The following is a 9,950-nucleotide window of genomic DNA, read 5'->3' on the forward strand; positions in this document are numbered from 1 at the left end:
TTCTTCCATGCTTCCTCTGGATCATCCAGATGGTCATTGGCGAACTTCAAACAGGCCTGTACATGTGTTGGTGTAAGCAGGGGGACCTTGCATGCCCTGCAGAATTTTAATCCATGACAGCATAGTGTGTAATCTTTGAGAGTTTGGTTCCAGCTCTCTTCAGTTTATTGACCAGGTTCTGTGTAGTTCAGGACTGATTCCTACCCCACAAGTCGAGTCTTGCATTGAGCCCCAGACGAGGAAGATTTACAGTCATCTTGTGTTTCTTCCATTTTCTAATAATTTCGCCAACAATTATTGTCTTCTCACCAAGCTGCTTGCCTGCAGCTCTTTGGTCTTGGCCATAGTGGGGAGGTTGGAGTGTTATTGAGTGTTTGGATTGATGTTTTCTTTTTTCAAGTAACAAGTTCAAACAGGTGTAATTAATACAGGTAATGAGTGCAGATTGAGAGGTTTTTTTTTTAAAGAAAAACTAACAGGTCTGTGAGACAGGTCTGTTGCAGGCTGGTAGGTGATTTTTTAAAAACAGATTCTGTCTCTCACAGTTGAAGTGTACCCACGATAAAAATTACAGACCTCTCTATTTTTTCTAGGTGGAAAAACTAGCAAATTTTGCAGTGTATCAAATACTTATTTTTCCTGCTGTATTATATGTTAGGTCATGTTATTGCTATATACGGTATTAATGTTACTTATATAGTTTTGGCATTGATATGGAAAAATTCAGTAATATGTGGCAACAAATAACTTTTCTTGGTGAGATATAGTCAACTAGATCATTGGATGATCAATATTAACATTATCTAGTTTACTCCCAATGCTGCTCTACTTGTACATAAACAGTGTTTATCGTTGTCAGCTTTCTACCACTTTTTAAAAGAACATTCATTATTACATCATGGTACTTGCCCAAACAATAGGACTAACACCCATGTGGGCTACTTAATATTAGATTCACAGAAACTTGTTAGACAAAGGGCCAAGGTCCTGATATAGAACAAACAATTTGGGTTAAGGTTGTAAGCAAAGAATCGCAGAACATAGGCAACAGATAAAGTAATGAAATGCAAGCTCAGGCGGAGTTGAGTCATGGTCAGTTTCCGAGAAAAATTAGTTATTAGAATTACAGTGCTTCACCTGAACACAGCACATAGGCTGAATAAAGAATCTATTTCAGACTGTCCCCTTACACTGAGAAAAGGATAATGTACAGGCAAATATTCAGGCCCAGAAAGGTCATCTAAACTTAAATGACATGTCACATAATATTAGTAATTACAAAGTGTTTTATTTTTTTTTCTATGTTTTGTTTGAAAACCCAAGTTTAATAGTTTGTACACCTTGAAGGCAAGCTTGTTCCAAAATGCTTTTAAAAAAAAGTCTACTTTGAAACAGATCTGTAACCATGTGTAGAAATTCAAATTCACTTTTAATTGTAGTCCTAATTCCTAATTTGCAGGAAATAATCCAGGAGAATGATTACTCTCTCCTCTGAGCAAGGTATGAGAATGCTGATCCCCTTTAATAAGTTGGCTATCGAAATGGGATAAATCCTTAAAATGATACATTTTAATTAGAGATGAGCGAACCGGGTTCGGGTTCGAGTCAATCCGAACCCAAACGATCAGCATTTGATTAGCTGGGGCTGCTGAACTTGGATAAAGCTCTAAGGTTGTCTGGAAAACATGGATACAGCCAATGACTATATCCATGATTTCCACATAGCCTTAGGGCTTTATCCAAGTTCAGCAGCCACCGCTAATCAAATGCCGAAAGTTCGGGTTCGGATCGACTCGAGCATGCTCAAGGTTCACTCATCTCTAATTTTAATAGTTAAGACACCCGTAATTACTAACCATAAATAAGAACAATTCGTTTCATGAAAATAATGTTCCTCATATGAAAATTTCTCCGTTAGTTGTGGTAAAAATTTCACCGGTGTCCTTGAATGTAAAAATATACAGAGCCTTCTCTTTCTCATGAAAAAAATGTTCTCGGAAACCAGCATGTTTGGTTATAAAATATCATCCAGCTCTGCCTAATAGAGATAACATTTGAACTGAAAATAAACATTTCTCCAGATATCTGGCTGGATATTGCTCAAATGACGACCCAAATTAAACCTAACACAAAGTAAAGCTTTAACCTAATAGAGTAATCAAAGTTTCTGTTCTGTTCTACCTGCACCATTTTTACTGAAAACATTTTTGTATATACTATGAGAACTCATGGAGAAAGCCTTGAGTTCTTGTTCTGTAGTTTGTGTTAGTGATTGCATACAAACCCATATAGGAAAATATTTTATTTTACTGTTATACTGTGTGTATAGTATAGGATGTGGAAGAAGCTCTGCCTCTGTATCTATATTTTTTTCAGCAGCCCATTTTTGAAGACTTGCTTTACTTGAGGTTGTTGTCTGCTTCTTTTGTTTAATCTTCATTTTTCTTATTTTGGGGTGGCATTTTCTTGCTAGTTTCCCATAGAGTTTTGGTCATAGGGTAAAATATTTTTAACTCACAATAGTCATCCTGACACCAATTATCACTGTAACTTAAAAGACTACTTGTACGTTTAAAAAAAATTAACAGAATGTCATTGGTGTGTGATAGAATGAATAATGAATATAAACCACACATTCTTTAAATGTACAATTACATTTATAGCAAAAGCTCCATCCCTGGACTAAGTTCATAATCCATACACAAAAAAAAAAAAAAAAAAAAATCACTAGAATACATACATGTGGATTTTTTTATGGGTTTTATGGGTCTATATATAAGCATTACTTGCGTGCTTTTGTTATATGAAGCATTCACCCCTCCTGACAGAGAAGAATGTGAGTGTCGGTTCATTTTGCACCTGTGCAACCTCTCTCTCATACAGTGGGGGAAATAAGTATTTGATACACTACTGATTTTGCAATTTTTCCCACCTACAGAATGGATAAGTCTGTAATTTGTATTGTAGGTACATTTCAACTGTGAGAGATAGAATTTATTTGAAAAAATACAGAAAATGACAGGCATAATGCTATTAGAGTTCTTCATGCCATACAATATACAAATGATACCAAGACTCCTCTGCTTCTCTTGGGGACTGATGCCGAAAAGGCTTTCAATAGAGTAGCATGGGACTTCATGCACGCTACATTACTAAAGTTTGGTTTTCCAACCCCTTTCATTAAGTCTATTTTTTCTATAAACAGTACTGTGCACCCAGTACTCAAGTGCAAGTAAATGTTACTCTTTCACCGTCCTTTGCTCTAAAGGATGCTACTAGGCATTTTTTATTCTGGTATTGCTCTATACCTGACATCTCCTTCAGGATAATGAAATCAAAGGGTTACAAGTTGGATCACACACACACTTCGCAGACGACCTTTTACTTCTGATCACTAACTCCCACCAGGCTCTTCCTCAGATGAAAACTATTTTAGGACATTTTGTGACTTTATCTAATTTCAAATAAAATTTTGGAAAAAATCGGAAATCGTCACAATATTTTCCCGTAAAGAACATACCTTGCGGAAAAAAACAGCTCCCTTTTCAATGGCAATCTCATAGCATAACTACAAATCACTTCATATAACATACCATATCTGACAAAGACAGAGTGAAGCCCAACCAGAAGACTGAATACTACTCTAGATAAGGTGCAACATGTAGTTGCTGGCAAGGGCCACGCGCGACCTCACAGTTTGTGTCTGCGCCCTGGATCAGTCGGGTCCACGCGCTCCTCTTTCCGGAATCGCCCATGCGGCATAGTGTGAAGGAGCTCGAATACATGCACAATTCCTGGACGCAGGAGCCCAACTGATCCAGTGCGCAGCGCAACCTGTGAGTACGGCACACTATTCTCAGCAGAGAACCTGTCCCCAGGACCTCTCTGCCAACAGAGGAATGGTGTTCTCAGTTCATGGCTCCACCACTGTTACTATCCATTAACAAGTCTCCATTAACACATGGCTAGATAAAAGTGAGTGCCCCTTGTTTAGACTAAGGACCCTTTTACACCACCCGATGTGACACAGCAAACAAGCACTTATGAATAAGAGCCTTTACAAGTCTTAATTAATCATATGACTGGGCCTTACAAATGATTGCTGGATTGTTATTGTGCATTGTTATCAGCTGCACATTCCCTATTTAGACAGGGAGACGTGCGGCCAATAACAATAATATATATATATACATGTAGTAACGTAACGAAAAAGCAATGTGAGTGCATTATTTAATTGCAGCAATTGATCACTTCATTGCAAAGCAGCAATAATCATTTCACTGTCAGCTAGCAGTCCTTTATTACATTAGCACAATGAAACTGTAATGTGTGCGAACATACTCTTTACACAGGGCAATTATTTGGAAAATAAGCATTCTGAGGCTATGTTAACACATAGCGTTCAATTAGCGTTAATTAGTGCTATTTTGCTGTGGATTGTGCAATCATGGCAAAATAGTGCTAATTAAATGCTAATTAAACGCTATGTGTAAACATAGCCTAGAACACTAGTAGTGATAATCTGCCTGTGTAAAAGGGCCAGAACAGTTAGGGTGCTATAACACAGGCCAACTACGGCCCGATCATTTTAGTAAACGGCGCCCGTTTACCGTACCTATTGCACGGCCCGATAATTGGGCAGCAAGTTAGTGATGTCTATGCAGCCCTGGCCTAAACATCTGACACCTTTCCTCTCCTGTGTTTCGCAGCTTACTGACGCAGCTTGTGATTGGCTGAGTGGCCTGTCAGCTGACAGGCCACTCAGACCTTTCTTCAACTGGGAATGGAAAGCTGCAGAGCACAGTTAAGAAGAACGGGAGTGTGGAGAAGTAAGGTGTCACATGTTTGGGCAATCGTTAGCCTTGCTATTACATGTAGTGATGCGCAATTTGTGCCAGACAATTTTAGGTCCAAAACTATATCAATGATCGGCTGATGATAGTTTTCATCAGTTGATTGTTGTCTCTATTACACGGACTGATAAACGGCTGAATCAGCCGATTATCTCTCCGTGTAATAGGGTCCTTAGTCTGCAAAATGGAATGCACTTTGTAAAGATTGTGACCCAGATTTATAAACGATGAAAACTATAAGCTGGTATAAAATGCCCACAGCAACCAATCACAGCTCAGCTCAGAGTAGGAAGCTGACCTATAATTGGTTGCTGGTGGCAGCTTATACCAGTGTATATTTTACATCCTTTGATAAACCTCCCCCTATATTGCTATAAATGTTTCCAAAATTATAAGCCATTATATTCCAAATGAGGTAACTCAGGATGGGATGCAATCAGTAGCAGTGCCAATTTTCCTAAAAAGCTAAAATTATAAAAAAACAAAACAACAAAAGGTTTTTTTTTCCCTTGAAAAAAGCGAGAGCACTAAGCTGGGTTTACAATCCACACATCTTTTTTCTTTATTTGCCCTAATTTGTCATCATTTTATACCCGTTCTTTTCTTTCCTTTTAACTGTTGCAATGTTTGCAAATGTTTCAGTAGAGTGGACAAAGAGTGAAATTGTATGTACACCTGTGTTCATTTTTAATACCACAACACTAGACTGTATTATTTTTATTAAGTGCATTTATATGTTACTGTTGGCCGGTGGTGCTAGAAAGTGACCTTTATGTGGTATGACACATGATCTTTTCTTAAAAATCTTAATTATTTGCAAATCATGTACCTGACTATTTGTTTAAAAGGATAACTTTGTATACTTGTCTAGGTTCCCATGGTCATATGTTGGACACAATGATTCATCCTTTTTTTAACTATTCTAGAAACAAAATGATCTGTTGAACTAATTGTAAGCTAGTAAGGCCTCAATGTTGGCAGGGATGGATCAAGGTTGTTTCCAGATTGTCACCTCCTATTTCTGAAGTTTAGCATGGTAATTGTAACACTGAGCAAATGGGGCAGAATTCCGCGGCGGAACTTTCAACCGCGGCATTCTGCCTGCTTTAGGGTCAGACCGCATCTCTATGGGAGGGCACGCTCGCCTCCGCTCTCCTCTGCTCTCCGCTTGGCTTCTCATTAAGTGAATGAGTCAATAAATCCAGTCAAGCAACAGATTAATAAATAAATTAATACAAATAAATAAATACAGTCAAACCTTGGATTACAAGCGTAATTCGCTCTGAGAATGTGCTTTCAATCTTAATCACTCATATCAAACCAAAGTTTTTCCAAAAATAAATAAAGTGCAGACGATTTGTTCGAGAACCCAAATAAGGTGAGGTGTTCTGTATCTATAAAAAACACTGCATTGGTAAAGAAGAGGTTAATCAGTTAAATCTCCCCCCACACGCAACTCCCCAGATGGCTGCAAACCTGCGAGTGCTGGTACCTGCTGCTATTAGTGCCAGCTGCCTGGAGAAGCTATCAGCAAAGGGGTTAATTCAGGGATCAAAGGGAAGCAACAGTGAGGCTGCAATCGGCAACAACGGCCATACTTTGTACACATAGCTACTTTGCCGATGCACCCGCATCAGAACTCTACGGCCATAAAGATCATCCGGCCGGTACTGCAGTACCGGCCGGGATGATCTTTGCAAAGACCGGCTGTTCCGTCACGGAACGGCCGGTACAATACGCCATGTGAACATGGCCTTAGGATGGGGACACAGGGGAGCTCATATTAAGATATCTTGTTAATTTACTAAGTTACAATTTTTAAAAATTGTTAGCTTGTCGTTTCTGGGGTATGCCTCCATCTCTGTAACTCACATTTAAAGGTTTATAATAACAAATCTTGTTAGATCATAGAATTTTCCATTGTCCTTAGGGAACCATGAGATAAGACAAACAAACAAACAAAAAAAAAACATTAAACTACCTTAGGCTAATTTTAGCTTTACAAGATGGAAAATTAACTGCAAATCATCAGTTAAACTTTGTGGACTTTCAGGGTGAGTTCACATGCCGCTTATTTGTGACAGAAATGCCAACAAATGAGTCCTTTAAGCCCTGTGGTTGCTGAAATATCTGTAACCAATTTTCTGATGGCTAAATCTAACGAAAAGTATTTTCTATAGATTTTTTTCAGAATCTCTCTGCAGTGTCTGTCACCAACTCTAACGCAATGTACTCCACTCTGATGGGCTCATGGATGTTGCTTTCTCTTGGATTTCTCCCTGTCTTTCTAACTGCTTCTCAATATATATTTTGCTGACAATACTTCTTCTCCTCTTTCACTTGATACAGAAATCAACCCTAGCATCACTTCTTGGCCTTTTGCCTAAGATCAAGTGTATTATCTGTTCTTATCAGTCTAATATCTGATATGCCCCCTATCTGGGGACCGTATATTAAATGGATTTTTAGAACAGGAAAATGGAAAAAGAACTTGCTCTGTCCTCCCCAGGCATTGACCTGATATTGCAGTGCTTCCAGGTTCAGTGCATAAAAATAAAGAAAACAACCCTAGGTCCTTTCCTCTTTTCTTTTTACACAACACCTATAGGATAAAATCCGTTGATTTGACTGTCAGTACAATGGTTTTACTGCTAATACCTAATTCTATACCTCCTTCTGTGACATCACCCCCCCCCCCCCCCCACACACACTACTACATGATACCAGTGATTGTCTGTCTACTTCCTCTAACACGGTGTTTCTCAATTGCAGCCCTCAGGCCTCACCAACAGGTCAGGTTTTGAGGATTTCCTTAGTATTTCACAGGTGATATAATTATACTCAGTGCATCAGGTGTTATCACAGGTGTTCTTTGTATGGGATATTCTTAAAACATGACCTGTTGGTGACAGGGCCGCTTTAACCAGAGGGCACATGGAGCACGGGCCCACTGGTTAAAGGGACCCACCCTGAGCAGGGCCAGCCTTTGCTCTGTGTGACCAGTGTGGTCGAACAGGGCTCTAGCCACCAGCCTGCCAGGGGGGCGCCATCGGGATGGGTAAATTACCCATTCATGGCGCCCCCTGCCGCAGACATGCCGCGCGCAGGCACCTCTTCCAGGCCCCCAGTGGTGACGTCACTTCCCTGGTGCGCCGCTGAGGATCTGGGAAGAGAGAGAGGAGAGAGGCTGCCGTCGCGCTGCAGCAGGGATAAGAAGCTGCAGACTGAAGATCCGGCCCGAGGAAGAGGCTGCTGGGAGCGAGGTGACAGGTGTGAATGTGTTTTTTTTAACCCCTTCCCATGTGGCCACAGAGCGGGGGGGGGGGGGGGCTGTCTGGGGTTCTAGATGGGGATGCACAGGGGGGACAATTCTATATGGGGGGATGCATGGGAGGCTACTCTATATTGGGGGGATGCACAGGGGGGCTATTCTATATGGGGGTGCACAGGGGGGTATTCTATATAGGGGGATGCACAGGGTGGACAATTCTATATAGGGGATGCATGGGGGCTACTCTATATTGGGGGGATGCACAGGGGGGCTATTCAATATGGGGGATGCACAGGGGGGCTATTCTATATTGGGGATGCACAGGGGGGCTATTCTATATGGGAGGATGCACAGGAGGGCTATTCTATATGGGGGGATGCACAGGGGGGACTATTTTATATGGAGGGGGATGCATAGGGGGCTACTCTATATTGGGGGATGCACAGGGGGGCTATTCTATATGGGGGATGCACATGGGGGCTATTCTATATGGGGGATGTACGGGGGCTATTCTATATGGGGGATGCACAGGGGGGCTATTCTATATGGGGGATGCATGGGGGGCTATTCTATATGGAGGGGGATGTACAGGGGGCTATTCTATATGGGGGGATGCAGGGGGGAGCTATTCTATATGGGGATGCAGGGGGGAGCTATTCTATATGGGGGATGCAGGGGGAGCTATTCTATATGGAGGGGGATGTACAGGGGGGGCTATTCTATATGGAGAGGGGTGCACAGGGGGTTTATATAACTGGGAAAGCGTACTGGGGGTGCACAGGGTATATATACTACTGGGGGGGGGGCACAGGGGGACTATATACTACTTGGGGGAGCACAGGGGATATATATACTACTGGGGGTGCACAGGGGGGTATATATACTCCTCAGGGATGCACAGGGGGGGGTGAATATATAACTGTGGAAGCACAGAGGGGGCTATATACTACTGGGGGCAGCACCTAGTGGTCTATATACTTTTGGGGGCAGTGCTCAGGGGGTCTATATACTACTGGGGGCAGCACAGTGGGGTCTATATACTACTAGGGGCAGCACACAGGGGTCTATATACTACTGGGGGCAGCACCTAGTGATCTATAGTACTGGGGGCAGCACACAGGTGTCTATATACTACTGGGGGCAGCACAATGGGGTCTATATACTACTGGGGACAGCATCTAGTGGTCTATAGTACTGGGGGCAGCACACAGGTGTCTATATACTACTGGGGGCAGCACCTAGTGGTCTATAGTACTGGGGGAAGCACACATGGGTCTATATACTACTGGGGGCAGCACACAGCTTTCTTTACTACTGGGGGCAGCACAAAGGGGGTCTATACTACTGGGGGCAGCACACGGGTCTGTACTAACATTGGGGCTGCACAGAGGTGCCTATATTATATAGGGACCTTACTACTATATTGGGGCACAGAGCATACCTAATTATTAGGTGGGAGCACAGAGGGGTGTAATTACTATATTGGGGTACATAGGGTGGTAACTACTGTATAGGGGTTCAAGGGACCTAACTACTGTATGTGTTGGAGCCTAAAATGTTTCTCCGGCAGATTCTGAAGAGAAGATTCCCAGCCGGGGGAAGACTTAAAGGTGGCCCACGCTAGATGGAGTGAAAGAAAAAGTGAAAGACTCTGATCGAGAAGACGCCCCCTGTGAGTAAATGGATGTAACTGCACTCTGTTATAGGGTCTGTAGTGATAGTGGTCATGGTGTGGCGGTATTATGTAATGGTATCATTGGTGATATCTTTACTAGGTTATAAGGTAACTACTGTATGTATTGGGGCTCTTAATACAGTGTGGGGGC

At 41.9% G+C, this 9,950-nt stretch overlaps 1 non-coding gene across 1 annotated transcript; it reads left to right on the top strand.

Annotated features, from left to right (window-relative positions):
* The first annotated feature begins 7,216 nt into the window (after window positions 1-7,216).
* LOC138781859 (U2 spliceosomal RNA) lies at window positions 7,217-7,407 on the top strand. Its single transcript, XR_011361576.1, has one exon. It is a non-coding gene; the product is annotated as a U2 spliceosomal RNA (small nuclear RNA).
* Window positions 7,408-9,950: the final 2,543 nt, after the last annotated feature.

Source organism: Dendropsophus ebraccatus, chromosome 1, assembly GCF_027789765.1.
Source record: "Dendropsophus ebraccatus isolate aDenEbr1 chromosome 1, aDenEbr1.pat, whole genome shotgun sequence".
NCBI classification, from domain to species: domain Eukaryota; kingdom Metazoa; phylum Chordata; class Amphibia; order Anura; family Hylidae; genus Dendropsophus; species Dendropsophus ebraccatus.